The sequence below is a fragment of the Eumetopias jubatus genome, unplaced genomic scaffold (assembly GCF_037043125.1).
Source record: "Eumetopias jubatus isolate StellerSeaLion01/CBP00866 unplaced genomic scaffold, mEumJub1_p1.0 scaffold_10, whole genome shotgun sequence".
Classification (NCBI taxonomy): Eukaryota; Metazoa; Chordata; class Mammalia; order Carnivora; family Otariidae; genus Eumetopias; species Eumetopias jubatus.
The window spans coordinates 68,480,333-68,496,101 of NW_028274816.1; the positions used below are offsets into that span (position 1 = coordinate 68,480,333).

At 59.1% G+C, this 15,769-nt stretch overlaps 1 protein-coding gene across 3 annotated transcripts in view; it reads left to right on the forward strand.

Moving 5' to 3' along the window:
* RAI1 (retinoic acid induced 1) overlaps positions 1-15,769 on the forward strand; it is a 116,842-nt gene that overhangs the window by 74,267 nt on the left and 26,806 nt on the right. The window lies entirely within an intron of this gene.

Genomic DNA, 15,769 nt, shown 5'->3' on the forward strand with positions numbered 1-15,769 from the left:
GATCCCTTAACCTCTCTGAGCTTTGGTTTCCTCAGCTGCCAAATGGTGGCACCGTCCACCCAGCCCCAGCCGCCCAGGGCCACACCGAGAAAGGCCCCAGGGAGAAGCCCTCACCTCCCAGAATTTGGGGATTGGCTTATGGGAGGAGCAGTTTGGCCACAAGGCATGGCTGTGGGGAGATGGCAAGAGGAGCCCGGGAAGGAGCCCCGACAGATGGCCCCATCCCCAGAGCCCCTGGAGCGTCCTCGAACTGCGTGCTTGGATGGCAGTGGCCCATGGCAGTGAAACCAGCCTGTGTCTTGGAGTCCTGGGTTCAAGTCCTAGCTCCCCCATTTCCTCTCTGTATAACCTTGGGCTAGTTCCTTGTCCCCTCTGTGCTCAGCATCCACATCCACCAGCACGCTTCCTTAGCTTTCTCTGAGCACCTACTGGGTGCCCGGCATGGGGCGGGGGGCACGGTGAGGGAAGCAGAAGCGGCAGCTCGCTGGGAGGCAGATACCGTCAGACCCCGACGGGCAAGTGACCGATGAGACAGTGGACGGTGGGGGGGCCTGGGAGGGAGACCGGGAAGGTGTCTGTTGGGAAGTCACAGCGAGAGTTGAGAGTTGGTGGTCTTGAGCTGAGGTAAGGAGACCTGCTACTGCTAGCCTTGTGCCAGGCAGACTAGGAGGGGGAGGCACACCCCAGGATCGTGCCCGGTGTGTTCGAAGGTTGGGGGGAATGAAAGAGCTGCTAGGTGCACGGAGCTCCTCGGGGTGTCCAGTTGCTGGGGCACGAGGTTTGGAAGCTGGGAAGGTGGGTGGAGGTCACCCCTGAATGCCAGGCCAATGAGGTAGGGACACCGTCTCCTGGGTGCCAGGGGGCTGGGAGGGGTCTGAGCAGGGGGCAGGGCTGGGAGAAAGATGGCAGAGTCTGAGGAGGGAGAGCAGATTCAGGAGGTGGGCCAGCAGGTGCAGGCTGAAGGGAGGAAGGACTCCCGGGGCCCAAGGGCCTGCAGGCTGAACCAGGAACTCGTGAACGTAAGGCTGTCCCGGAACCTGGGAGTAGCCACAGGCTTCACTCCCCGCCTCGGGCCCTGTGCTTGGCTCAGGACTGGGACCCTCTGCCTCATGGAGCTTACCATCCTTGGGGCAGACTGACAAAAGGTGAGTCGACAAATACGTGAGGGAGGTGATTTCAGAGAGTGGGAAGGGCTGTGGGGGTGGAGGGCTCCCTTAGGTGAGCAGTCAGGGAGGGCTTCCAGGAAGAGGCGGCTTTTGGGCAGAGATTTGGGGGCCCAGGCAAAGGGAAGGGTGTGTGTGCAAAGGCCTGGAGGTCAGGGCCTGATGTGCACAAGGAGCCAGTGGCTGGAGAGCATGTGGGGGCGGGGAGCTGGAGAGGGGTGGCCTCACATGGAACAGTGCAGGCTGAGCCAAGGGGTTCAGTCTGACCCGAGGGGAAGTTCTACACCCCTGGCAGCCAGGGAGCCCCCCACACCAAGGCAGGAAAGCTAGCCCACCATACCAGCTCTCCTGTATGATTTTGAGCAAGCAGCCCACCCTCTCTGAGCTTTCAAGCTCTCCCGTGGCAGTGCAGAGGAAGAGGGGTATGCGCTCGGAGCCCTCCCTGCTGTGACTGGCTGGGCATTTGGGACTCGTGGGGAGGAGCAGGTAGAGACAATTCAGTGGAATTAAGAGGGGTCCTAGGGACACAGGGGGTCCAGGAGGCCTTTGCTTCCATGGCCGATTGGCTCCCTGATGCACCCCCAGACTCTTGCCCACGCGTCTCCCATTCAGCCCTGTCCTGTCACCGGGCTGGAGCAAAACACAGCCAAGGTTCCCCCAGGGCTACCCAATGATTGGCCACTCTGAAACTCTGCTGCCCTGGGAGGTTCCCTGGCAGCACTCCTAGCTGGGAATCCGAGGCCAGTGCTGAGCTGGGATCACTTATCACGTGGCCTCAAATGGAGGCCTTTCGGGGGGAAAAAAAACATCCTTTCCGTGGGGTTCCAATCTATATCATCTAAAATAGGTTAATCGGCAGCACCGTTTCCCCCCAGGGGCCCCCAGATCCTTCCTTGTACCCCCCAACTTTCCCCAGCCAGCAGGAGGTCCTCTGGTGGGGGTGGCGGCCCATAGAACCGTGAGTAGGGAGGAGAGGTGTAAGACCCGCTGCAGGAGCTGCAGGAGTTGGCGCAGGAGCCTGGCCACTGCTGGGAGGGGGCCTGGAGAGCCACCAGGCTCACAGCCTCCCGGCTGCACCTGGCTTTGTGATCGCTCAAGTGGGAGCTGCCTTTGAGGTCCCCCCTGAGGAGCTGGAGGTCACGTCTGTGTGTCTTTATTCCCCTCCTTGCTTGTTCTCGTGGGAAATAATGATTGCTCACCAACTCAACGCCTGCCTTCAAGGAGCCGCGGAAAGCAGCAAGAGAGGGGGATTCGGCTGGGGCCACGGGATCGAGGAGGGGGAGCCACCACATGCGGCAGTCTGCCTGGGAGGCAGGGCGGGTGGGGGGGCATGGCGGGGAGTGCCAAAGACACAGGACATGAAAAACAAAAAGCAACAACAAAACCCAGTGTGTTTGTACAACTGATGTCCCAGCACACTCACAGCCGGAATGTTTCCAGTTCGCAAAGCCGGAGAGGTCAGGGAACAGGCCACAGAGAGCCTTGAATGCCCGGTATACTAGGCAGGATGGGCTAGTCGTGCCGCATAACGAACATCCCCGAAAGATCGGCACCTTCAAACAGGGTTTATCCCTCGTTGGTGCCGTGTCTGTGACCAGACAGCAGAGGGACAGCTCACTGCTGTCACCGAGGGATCCAAGCAGACGGTGCAGCAGCCTTCTGGAACACTTGCGTGCCACAGAGGGAAAGAGACAGAGGCATATGGGTTTGTGCAGTTCTTCCCTAAACCAGCACTTGTCACTGTCACTTGAATTCCATTGACCAACACGGGTGCCCCCCCCCAGTACCCTGACTTCTTGGGGGACGGTGGGGGAAGGGGAGACACGTGCCACCCATGGCCGAGACGACGAGGAAATATTTGGTGGCGTGCCGACATTGACCACACAGGCCAAGACGGGTTCTGTACTTCACCCCAAGCCAAGTGAGGAGCCTCGGGAGGCACTGAGGAAAGGAGGCTGAGGTCTCTGTTTTAATTTTGAACTTTTGATTAACTTGCGTACAGAGAAGGGCACAAATAAACAGCCCGTGAATTGTTACCAACTGAACACACTTGTATATAACAGGCACTCAGAGCGACAGAAAGGGCAGCACCAGCCCCCCAAGTCCCAGGTGCCCCCACCCGGGGCACCGCCCACCCCAGATCCGTCCGTCAGCTTGCGAATTTCATCCCGAGGCAATCTCAGCGACCTGATTTCTTTACTCGGCAAGCGGTTCTGCCCGTGTTGTGTATGGCACTTGTCTTTTCCCATTGCTGTGTAGTATTCTAGTGTGTGCATACGCCAGTGGGTGCCTTCCACCTTTGGTGAACGTTTGGGTAGTTTACAGTTTGAGGATCTTAGGAGTAGAGCTGCCGCGAACATTCTAGAACACATGGTTTGTGTTCCCGCTCACTGTGTGCCTGGAAGTAGAATTGTCATGGTCTCATGGTATTTAAGGGGGCCCCTGTGGGCACTGGGGAGACACCAAGAGAGTGAGCCAGGCCAGGAGCCAGAAGATGGGTGAAGGGTGGGGCCAGGCCCTCAGCCCCCTCAACTTCAGAATCCAGATGCATCCCCAGTGCAGCCTCATCATCCACAGGACCGGGCCACGTATATTGTAAACATAAGATGAAAATCGCGTAGGGGCGCCTGGGTGGCTCAGTCGTTAAGCATCTGCCCTCAGCTCAGGTCGTGATCCCAGGGTCCTGGGATCGAGCCCCGCATCGGGCTCCCTGCTCAGCAGGGAGTCTGCTCCTCCCTGTCCTTCTGCCCCTCACCCCCGCTCGTGCTCTTGCTCTCTTTGCTCTCTCAAGTAAATAAATAAGATCTTTAAACTAAAAAAAAAGAAAGAAAATCACATATAGTCGGCACCCCCTAAAATCCCGTTAAAAAGAAAAAACAAAGCCCACACACAGGGGGCCGCGTGCTCAGCCCCAAACGACAGCCTGCAGGCCTTAACCGTGTGAGTCAGGCGGTGACGTAGCACGTTCTAGTACGCAGGCAAGAAGAATCCTATCATATTTTAATGCATGGCGCTCACACCTGCCAGGCGCATGTGTGAGGAGCACCCCCACCCCCAAGTCATCCAGTTGTGCCTCCTCACCCACCTGACGCGCAGGAAGCCTGAGGCCATCCAGTGAGTCAGCAGAGGGGACTCCCAGGGGAGCCCGGCTGGTTGAACCTCCCTCTGCTCCCTGCCCCGGGCTGCGCAGGACCAGGTGTCCCGGGTCATTTGCTCACAGGGTGCTGAGACTTGCCCTGTTACTTCTTGGGGTGACATTTCTTAATAGACGAGCCAAGAGAGGCTAATTCTTTGCCCAAAATGAAGCCAGGAGAACAGTGGGGTTTTAGGTTTCGGCCATTGGGAGACAGGACGGTTTGGGAGCTTTACCTGGAGCCCACCCAGGCCTCTCTGCCTGGCCAGCCTGCATTCACAAGAGCTGTGCAGGGGAGGCCATGGGCTCCGAGCTTGGGCCTCCGTGCTGGAAAGACCTGGCTTCTCGGCCTGGTCTGCGATGCTGGACAGGTGACTTGCTCAGGGGGGGCGTGTCACATGTGAACTTACAGGGGCACGTGAAGCCACTGTGTGTGGCCAGCCCTAGTCCTGCCAAGACCCCTTTATTCCTCTGAGACCAGAACAAGGCTCTACTGAGATCCTCAGACCCGGCTGGTTGGCACTGAAGGGTTGGTGGGTTTTCCTTTTGTTTTTGTTTTAATAAAGATATGGCACGGTCGCTCTTTGGGCTGGCCTCTCCCCTGGCCCGGGTCTGGGTGACCCAGGCACGAGGTGGTCCCCGAGACCCCCCACTCCTGGGGAAGTGGGCCAAGGTGCTGAAGGGGGGCGCCCAGGGAAGCAGGGGGCGGGGGACACTGGCCAGTCATGAGAAGAAATGGATCTTTGTCACAGACACATGTGGGGCTCTTTATGTAAATTGTTTCACTGCCTAACGGGAAGGAGAAAAATGAGGCTTTGATGCAAGCCGCCGCCTCTCGGCCTGCCGCGATGTCACTCAGGCGCGTCTGTGGCCCGCTTCTATTAAGGAGCTGTCAGCTCTTCTCAGGCCAGAGACCCAGGGGGCTCTCCGGGCAGGAGGTGGCTCGGCGCTGTCTGCAGAAGGCCCCGCCTCAGCAGAGGGTGTGCTGGGGGCCCCACCTCCGAAGGGCACAGGGGACTGTTGATGGATTCTTCGAGAACGGCACGAGGCCCCGGGGGCTGGGAACCTAGAAGGACTGACACGGCCACCTGCTCTGGGCGGAGGGGGCGCGAGGGAGGGTGTTCCAGACGGGGGACTGCAAAGGTGTGGAGACAGGGAGCGAGCCATGGTCTCCGAGGGGCCAGAGAACACTAGGGGCATGGGGTTGAGGCCAGCTGTGGGGGAGGGGGCAGGAGTCTGGTCTTCTGGGACTCAGGATCATGGAGATCTGATTGGCTGGGATGCGGGGGGATTTGAGGTTGAGGGAGGCGTCTGGGATAGGACACAGTGAGGTGGGGACCAGTGAGGGCCAGAGTCGTGGTCCAGGTACACACTGGGACACGCTTCAGAGCCAACCAGGGTGATGCCAAGACGCCCAGCTCCCGGAAGCCTATGCCATCCAGGGCACCCAGACTTCCCTGGGGAGCCAGGCAGGGACAACCCAGGAATAACCTCAGGCCTCCCGGTCCTGAGGAACCTTCTGAACCCTCCAGAGGGAGGGGAAGAGAGACCCAGACCAGCACGGGCCCAAAACTAGTCTGCTATGCTCTGGTTCTTGGGGAGTATGTAAATCCCTGCTTGGTATCTATGGCAACTCTCTATTAACCAGAACTGGGTTCCACAGACTCCTGGTCCCTGTTCATTCTAAAAAACTCAGAGCTGTTGGCCTTTGAAAAAAAAATCTCATCTCACTGAAGAAAACACAGAAAATACCAAAGAGCAAAGAGAAGAAAACAGAAGCATTTTTGTGCATTTCCACCCAGTTTGTGGAACAAAATTAGGATCATGTTGAACATCCGCTTTTGCATCCTGCCGTTTTCATTATGCATCAGATCGTGAGCGTTTGCCGGAGGGGCGGGAAAGGGTCTTTGGAAACAGGGCTGCTGGGGGCTGGGACTTGGGGGTGCTGCCGTGCTCCCTGACCTTGCAGGAGCCGGTCGCCCTCCCTGAGCCTGCTTCTGCATCTCTACAAGGAGAGGTTGAGGGCGGCGCGGATCAGGCTCCATTCAGAGCCAACATCAGAAGTATAGACATTTTACCTGCCGCGGTGGGCTGTCTGCTGCAGGCTTGTCACCCAGGAGAGCCCGGTGATGTCTGGGGCAGGGTGGGCACAGGGCTGGCCCTCCTGCCTGCCGTGTGGGGCAGCTGGGAGCCAGCCCCTGCAGTCCTGGCCGCCTGGGCTCACTGCTGCTTCCAGCACTTTCCCACTGTGTGGTCTTGAGCAAATGACACTGCCTCTCCAAATCTCCATCTCCATCTCCAAGCGCTAGAATGGGGGAGCTGTGATAGTTTGTCGACTTCATATGCGCCGAGCACTTAGCACATAGTAAGTGCTCGGTCAGTGGGAACTATCACAAATACTACGATGCACATTATCTGGGACCGCTCGGGTGTGACTGCTGCATTAAGTCATAATCTTCCCGCAGTGTTCTGTAGGGTGCTTGGGGCCTAGGGGACATGGTCAGGGGGTGGCAGCAGGTGCCCTGACCCTCTCCTAGAGCCAGGGCTGGCTTCCTGGGCCTGTGACCTGTGCAGCCACACAGGGCCCGGGCTCAGAAACACCCTGTGCTCGCGCTGATGCCCTGCTGTCGCTGTCTTGAGATTCGTACCCTAGGAGCAGGGGCCCCGCTCATCACGAAGCGTGCCCTGTTCTCCATGGGATTCCTCACACCAGCCCAGGGGCCCGCCTGGCTTGGCACCCTGCGCATCGTCGGTGCTCAGAGCTCTTGGCGAGGGAAAAGCAAAGGCCAGGACAGCCCCCCGTTCAGGGGAGGACGCTGCCCCGTGAGGTCTGGGGCTGTGCCCGGGGCACACCCGGAGGCAGGCACCGAGAAGGGTCACGCCGGGGGCTGCTCGTGCAGCGGGGAAGGCTGCTGAGGGCCGGAGGTTGTCTGGGTGGAATGCCACCCGAGGCAGGCAGGGCTGAGCGGGGGGCCTGCCGGGCTGTGGCCAGACACACTGGGGAGACGCCAGACGACTCAGATTGGAATCGATTGAAACGGAGCCAGGCACTCGGGCCGCTAAAGGGCCCATGAGCAGGAGAGGGTGGCACACCCAGCGTGAAGGCGCTCTGAGGTCTGTTTCCTTCCCTCCGTTCTCGTGGAGGCGGGCCTGAGTCCCCCCCCCAGCCCGCCCCCCAGCACCCATCCGGGCGGGGAGCGAGGAAAGGAGCAGGGCGCAGGCCACGTGGTGCGTGAGAGGCCAGGGCAGCAGCTGCAGGACAGGTGGGACTTGGGCTGCCCGCGTGCGCAGGGAAGGGGCATCCAGGGCACCGTGCATGGGCCGGCGGGGCCTGGGGCCTCTGGCGGCCAGAGGCCGCTCAGCAGAAGGGAGAAGAGGAAGCGGAGGAAGGACAGAGATGGAATTCCGCCTGTGCTTTTACAGGGGGCACAGGTCTCCCCGGGAAGGGGCCGGGGTGTCGGAGCGGGTGCCTGCGGTCTCGGTGCCGGGTCGCCCCCAGGGGGTGCCGGCCCCAGAGTGAGAGTGGCAGGGGGTGTACGCAGAAAGGAGAGGGAGTCAAGGAGCGGCTCTGCCTTGGAACGTCCCATGTCGGCCTTTGTGGGGTGACGCTGATGCAGGTAGCCAGGTGTCCGTTCTGAGGGGACGAGGCACCCCACAAGGTGTAGGAGTCCTAGAAGGAAATTGTGTGGATCCAGAGGCAAGGGAAGAATTGCTTCTAGTGAGGAAACCGGGGAAGGCTCTCGGTGGTCCCTGCCGCCTTGCATGTGGACCTGCAGGGATGGGGAAGCGTAGCCCAGGAGGCGTGAACTGGCCTGGTGTTGGGACAGTCCCTGCTGGGGACAGCTGAGGTCTGATCTCAGACTGCAGGGCAGCCGGAGCTGGTTCTCCGCAGGGCGCCGGGGATGGAGACGTCTGAGCACCACACTGGGAATGGGAACTCGAGCAGGTGAAAGTACTCAGGAGCCATTGAAGGCTTTATCGCAAGGGATATCATGCCCTGAGCAGAGCTTGTGAGAGGCCATACGGGGCTGAGGCTGGGAACCTGGAAACCCAGCTTGGAGATGGGCACGGAATTCCCAGCAGGAGGTGATGAGGCCAGATTCTAGTCTGTGGCTATGAGGATGGGAAGGAGGGGTCTGATGAGAAGACTTCGGGGCAGGGCCGCCCCCCGCCCCCGCCAGGACTCTGAAGCCTCCTCAGAGACAAGCCACAGAAGGACATGGGGCAGAAAGCAAGGTCTTTGGAGCGGAGGGGGCCTCAGGATGCCATGGATGCATTGGATCCAGGGGTCTGGAGCTGCAGGGGTTGTTGGGGCAGGGGGAAGGTGGGGGAGCTTTGTTCTCAGGAGCTGGCCAGGGCTCTGGGAGGAGAAGAGATCAGCCAGGAAGGGAGGCCAAGGGATAGGACTGATGTTGGGGAGGTGGGCGTGGCCCAGGTGCAGAGCACTTTGCTAGGCCCTCCTGGCCCCTGGCGTGGGCAGGAGGGACCAGACTGTGATGGGAGGGACAGGGGAGTTGGTGTCAGGAGGGCCTGGGGACCAGAAGTCTGCATCCACATGGCCGTCCTGAGCGAGTCCTCTGGCCGAGGTCCGTGTCCACCTGCTGGGGGAGGACAGCCTGTCTCCCAAAGGGCAGTGGGGCTGCCAGGCCTCAAGGACAAAGGCAGGCGGGGGCAGGGGAAGGAGCTTGTGGCTGGGAGCTTAATGGCCCCGAAAAAAAACCATAAAACTGGAGAATTATGGGAGACATAAACAGAGCTGTCAGGGATTAGCCCGGGGAAGAGATACCAGCGGCTGAGCCGGGATTCTTGCGTGTGCATAAAAAAGACAGAAGTTATAAAAGGAGGGAGATTAAGAAGATGCTGCCTCCACGCTTGGGCTCCCTGGCCGATTCCTTTCTCACGCCCTGGCGGAGGCCCCAGCCGCACGTTGACCCCGGGGCCCCGGCCTGCATGGCCTGGCCAGGCCCCGGGCAGGGCCCGCCCTGCGACTCAGGGACAGCGGTGGGGGTGGGGACCTGGCCCAGGCCGGCGGAGGGGCCCCAGGAGCCAGGCCCAAAGACCGAGGCGGCGCCAGCTCTGACAATTTATGGGCGCTCACACACCCTGCCTTCATTTTCGCCGTTCTGCTGATGTCATTAGCCAAGCACTAATGGGCTTAAATTTCACCTTAAACCATCCCCACTGTCCTCAGCAGATGACAAACGGACTGCTCTGCAAAGCTGCCGGGCGGGCTCTGGCGGGCACCTTTCCCTCCTTTCTCACACGCCCTTCTGGCCCCTACGGGAGAGGGTCCCTGGGACCCTGGGCCTGGGGTACACTCACAGGTCAGGGGAATTCCCCGGGGGTCTGTGGGAGCCACAGGGCGGGCAGGGTGCCAAAAAAGGGGGTCTTTGGAAGAGGTGGGATGACACAAGATGGGGAGGCAGGAGCCGGGGGGAGGGATCCAGTGGCCCCTTCTTGTGTGGCCTGGCAGGCCTGCTCCCCTCCGAGTGTCTCAGCCCAGGTATCCTGAAAGGCGGCTACAAAGGGGACCTGTAGGACCCTGGGAATTACCTGCCACGTTCTTACAAGCCTTAGGGAAATCGTATTTTGCTCAAGCTGACAAAAGTAGCAATGGTTTTACTTGGGGCTAGCATTGCCTTCCACCCACCATCCAGCCATCCAACACCCACCCAGCCACCCACTTGTTCATTCATTCGACAAACGCGTGGCCCACGAACCCCTGGCTTGCTCACGTCCGTCAAAGGCCCCAATTAGCTGTTGGAGCCCCGTGAGAGAGAACAAGTGGGTGATCTCTAAATACCGTTGGTTTGAGAAGACAAAATCTTTCCAGCGGTGGCTCTGAGGGGGGAGGGGAAGGGACAAAGGAGCTCAGGGGGTGGGGGGGTGGGTGTCGGGTGGACCCGATGGCCCATCCAGTCCTCGAGAGGGGCGTGCCGGCCTGAAAAGGAGGGACAGGAATAAAGAAGTGCCTCGGCAGAAGAAGGGCAATGTCAGGCTGCTTGGTTGGCGGGGTTGGGGGGGTCTCCCCTGCAAATGTTTCCACGGCCCCCGCCTTTGTTTCCCAGTGAGGGGCAGATGCCTAACTTCTCTGCCAGTAAAGCTGGCCTGGAGGGGGCTAGGGCCCAGAGCCACCCCTTTCCCATGGGAATCACACTCCCTCCTGAGTCCCCAGCACTGGTGCCAAGGGGCCGTGGCCCGAGCTGTGCCCCCACTCTGTCTGGCTGCCCTCGTTGCTCTCAGGGAACCGGTCCCAGCTTCCTGACCTCCTGTGCCCACCTTCGTCAGTCACTGCGGCTCTGGGAACTTACGGCATGTGTCCGATGGTGTCACTCACTCCCTTCCTTCCCTGCTGTGGCTCCCTATTGTCCTAGGCACGAAGTCCAAGATCTTCACATGGCCCGCAAGGCCTATCGCACGTGGACCCTGCCCCTTTCTCATCTCTTGCCCCTCATGCACATTCAACTTGCAAGCCATGCTCACGTTTTTATTACCCTCCCCTCCCTCTCTCCTGTCTTCCGGGGGCCTTTCCTTCGGGAAGTCCTTTCTGACCCCCTGTTCCCACTCAGGGATGACTTAGGGGCCCTCCCTGTGCTTTGGCACTTACCTGCCTTCTGAAGCATACGGCTGTCTCAGTCCCTGGCACGTGTCGGGTAAATGAAGGGGGGCGGTCTGTGAGGGGAGCCCATAGGTACCAGGACGTAGTTCTGAGCCATGGAGCAAATCCCTGCCCCTCAGTGGGCCTCCATTTCCCTGTCTGTAAAATGACCCAGCCAGCACCTGGGGCTAGTCAGGAGGCTCAGGCCCAGAGACAGCAGAGCACATGCTCCAAGGACAGTGCATGGGGGCAGAACAAGCTTTCAGGGACTCCCTGCAGGTTCCCAAAGTCTCCCCTCCTCAGGGGGATCTCTGGTGCCCACGGTTCTTGCTGGTGCCCAGGATCCTCGCCCTGAGTAGCAGACTTGGAACCAGATGAGCGGAGTTGAAGTCCAAATGTTGCTGCTCACCAAGAAATTCCCTTGGCCTCCAGGCCTTAATCGTGCTGTCTGCAAAATGTGGGTGCTCGTAGGTTGCTTGCACAGTTACCCTTGGAATTAAAATGATGTGGCAGGGAAGAAGGCACTTCTGTCGATTCCCAGCTTGTGGAGGGCACCCAGGAAGTATGGGGCTTAAAATCCCAGTGCCTGGGGGCGCCTGGGTGGCTCAGTCGGTTAAGCGACTGCCTTCGGCTCAGGTCATGATCCTGGAGTCCCGGGATCGAGTCCCACATCGGGCTCCCTGCTCAGCGAGGAGCCTGCTTCTCCCTCTGACCCTCCCCCATCTCATGCACTCTATCTCATTCTCTCTCTCAAATAAATAAATAAAATCTTAAAAAAAAAAAAAAAAATCCCAGTGCCGGGGACAGCAGCTCCCTGCCATGAAAATCATAGCCGACCACAACACAGTGCTCCCTCCTGGGCCTCCCTACCCTGGCCAAAGCTGCCTCCAGGAATTGAGTTCAGAGCTTCCAGATCCTAGGTCTGACCTCACAGCCATGGATTCTAATAATAGTATTCGACTTCTCATTATTGACCTACTATTAGTGCTTCTGGCTCCTTATAAGCTGTGTGACTTTGGACAACTGACCTAACCGCTCTGTGCTTCTGTTGCCTCATCTGTAAGAGGGGTTAAAATATGTAAGCTGCTTCTTAAACCAGGGCCCTGCACACAAAAGCACCATGTGAGAATTCACTGTGCAGGGGATGATGACAGAGCACCTTCATGTCCATTTTCCCGTCGGGTCCTGTGAGGAAGGTGCTTATCACGATCCACATGTAACGGGTGAAGGCACAGAGGCCCAGAGAAGTGGGGTGACTCACCTGGGGTCACACAGAAAGTCGGTGCAGGGCCTCAGGGACTGAATGTTCTTTCCAAAGGCTCACGAGGCTCTGGTCTGGAAAAAGCCAGCCCTGGAGCAGGGTGGAACACAGGGCCCTTTCTGAGCCCTCTCTCCGTGGGCCCGGGGCTGGAGGGGCCTCCGGCCAAGTCTGTCCCACCAACCTGCTCTGGGCGCTGCCTGCCTATGCCCAGACCGCGTGCCCGCCCACCCAGGACAGGGACCAGCTCCTCCTGGGGCCGGGATGCCAGAGCTAGGTTCCTGTCGCTCCAAGGAGCTCCCGCCGCCACCCCCCACTCACCCCCCCCCCCCCCGCCTGGCCTCACCTCCCAAGCCAGCTAGGACCCTTCAGGGATTTTCCTGAACTTTCCCTCTGTTATAAAAAATTATATAAATATTTACCCTTTAGAAATAACAGCTCACTTGTTGGGCCCTCCTCTGCCAGGCCTGGCTTGGACGACCGTCCACTTTCTCAATTTTTTTTTAATATTTTATTTATTTATTTTATAGAGAGCGACACAATGAGAGAGGGAACACAAGCAGGGGGAGTGGGAGAGGGAGAAGCAGGCTTCCCGCCGAGCAGGGAGCCCGATGTGGGGCTCGATCCCAGCACCCTGGGATCACGACCCGAGCTGAAGGCAGACGCCCAATGTCTGAGCCACCCAGGCGCCCCTCAATTCTTACCCATCCTCCGAGGGACTTACTTTTCCTCCTGTTTCACCAATGAGGAAACTGAGGCACGGTGCTGGAGTTGCGTGCCGAGGCCCCTCAGGTCAGTAGTGTCAAAGCCAGGATTTGGCCCCAGACACTCCTGGACCCCCTCCGTCTCAGCCAGGCCCAGCTTGGCCAGTGCTTTTAAGTTTTACAATGTGTGTTGCCTTTGTTCTGATGATTGAAGGAAGCACACTGCGGGTGGAAATGGACTGGAATGTTCGGCGACACGTAGCGCCAGGAGTAGCCCGTGGGAGTTGTGTGCCGGGGGTTTATCTCAAGCCAGTCCTGTCTGTGTGCCCCCCAAGGCTGTACGCCCAGAAGTGATGATACAGACTATAGGGAGATTCAGGTTCGCCGCCCCCCCCACTTGGGGCCTCAGTTCCCCCACCTGTGAAGTGGGGGCATGGTCCCCATCATGCCCATTGCCCAGTGCAGGACACAGGGGTGCTGACCGCTCTTGGCAGCAGGGCCTCGTGCCATCCTACTTTTGTGTTTTAAGATTTTTTATTTTATTTATTTGAGAGAGACAGCACGAGCGGGGCGGGGAGGGGCAGAGGCAGAGGGAGAAGCAGACTCCCTGCTGAGCAGGGAGCCTGACACAGGGATCGATCCCAGGATCCTGGGACCATGACCCGAGCTGAAGGCAGACGCTTTCCAGACTGAGCCACCCAGGCGTCCCTCGTGCCATCCTACTGATGAAGCTGTGATCGCAGGACCCTCTGGCCTATAATCCAACAGCTGGAACGGAGCCATGCCAGACTGGAGCCCCAAACCAGGCTCCTTCCTCAGCCGCCTCGCATAGCCCAGGGGATGGAGATTTATCCATATAAGCTTTAAAATCTTTCTGTAAGGGTTATATGCTCATGGGGAAAAAAAAATCGAACATACTTTCCCCTTTTATACAGCAGAGCATCTCTGCACACTTTCTACAGTTTTTCTCCCCAACTTGAAGACTACACCCCATCTGTGCACAGAGCCCTTCCTTACTCTCTAGACTCCACTGTGTGGAATTCCCCAAATGTGTGTTCTTCATTCTCCTCCTATGGACACTGCAGGGGATCTCCAGGCTTTCACTGCTGCGAAGGACACCAGGGTTCTCGCCCTGCGCAAAAGGCTCTGCGACGGGCAGGGAGCAAGACTGCGGGGCCAGAGGGCACATGCAGTTTCCATTTGGGTCTCTATTGCCAAAAAACTCTCCGGAGAGCTTGTACCAGCTCGCTCCCCACATCCGCTCTTGCCCCACACCCTCACTGTATGGGTAGATGCAATGCGCCACGTCCACACCTGCTCCGGGCCTAGAAAATCAACTCGGCTATTTCCCGTAAGGAAATCCTCAAAGGCCATGTATGTCTGAGGGGCCCAGGCTGGAAACAATGGAGTCCAGTCACTGCAGGCCCTGCACCCCTGACCAATGGTGTGACCTCAAGTGGTGGGTTTCAGCTCTTGCTAAAAGAAGGGTGATGATGGTACCCACCCACCCCCACCCCGAGGGTGTCGTGAGGATGAGGTATGTAGATGCAAAGTGCTTATTGGGACAGGGACTGGCACAAAGGGCAGACAGCAAGACTGGGTGCTGTTTATTGTCAGTCTGGGTGACCTTTGGATCCCAAGGAATGCAGCCCCCTAGGGTCTGCCCCTGGGGTCCGCGCTTGGGTTGAGATTTGCTGTACCTTCCGAAAGGGCCAGGGAACGGAAGAAGCGTGGGGAACCACCAATGGAAAGTGTGGAATCACTGTATCCCGGCTTCCCACTGTGCCCATGGGGACACTGAGGCCCAGGAAGCCCAGCCTGGAAGTGGTCACAAGCTTAGCAGAGTGAAGCTGCCTTTTATCAGTGTGTTGCTGCCCGGAGGCAATGCCAAATGCAGAGTCCTGGGGGCTGCTCACGCCACTTGCGGGGACTCAGCTCTGAGACCTGGGGCCCAGAGCCGCAGAACCAGAGTCTGGTCCTGGTTCCTCAGGACAGGACAGGACCGGACCCGGAGCCCCTCACCGACCCCAGCCTCCAGGACTCAGTGGGACCTGGAGTGTCCGAGGGCTGAGATCTCACTCCAGCTGGACTGGCCCATGATTCTTTCGGATTGCAGGGTCCCGGGCCCCACCCCTGGCCCCCAGCATCAGAATCTCCCATCTTCCTACGACCTGCACGGTAGTGTGTGAGAAACACCGAAACTCCAGCTGGGAAGATAATGCACCTGCCATGGGGGACAGGACACCGTCTGGGGACAGACCTTAATTCTTAGTCCCAGAAGCCTCCCCAGCTGGGGGGGGGGGCACCATCCTCCCCCGTAAAGCCCTACTTTCCAGAAGACCTGCTCTGTCTCAGACACACACAGCTCCCCAGGAGGCAGAGTACAGCACTTGGCCCTCGCCCCCCGTGGACAGTGCCAGAGGCACTACCAGGTGCAAAGCTCAGCACAGCCTCCCATCTCGCGCTGACCCTGTAAGTGTGGTGTGAATAAGGTTTCAGCTGAGGAACACGCAGAGCGGTTCAGTGAATTGCCCAGGGCCAGCCAGCAGATCACGGGCAGAAGTGGGATTTGAACCCAGAGCCGTGTGCCATCGGGGCACTGGCATTTACGGTCGGGATGGGGCTGGGGGAGGATGCTGCCTCCCTGCCCCCCAGAGCCACACGGCTGGCCGCCTGTGAGTCCTCACAGTTGGCGGGCCTGGCCCTTGGGAATCGGACATGTCTCGGGAGCTGGAGAGGCCTGCCGCTCCCCATGCGGTCACCAGCACCCCAGAACCAGCCAGGAAAGATTCTCCGGAACAACTTTCCAGAACAAGACAGCATTGGGGTCAGGCGTCTCCCCCAGATGCCGAGTGACTGGAAGCCAGCAGGGGGTGGTTCTGGTGGGGGGGGGCTGGTGAGGCCCGAGGAGGC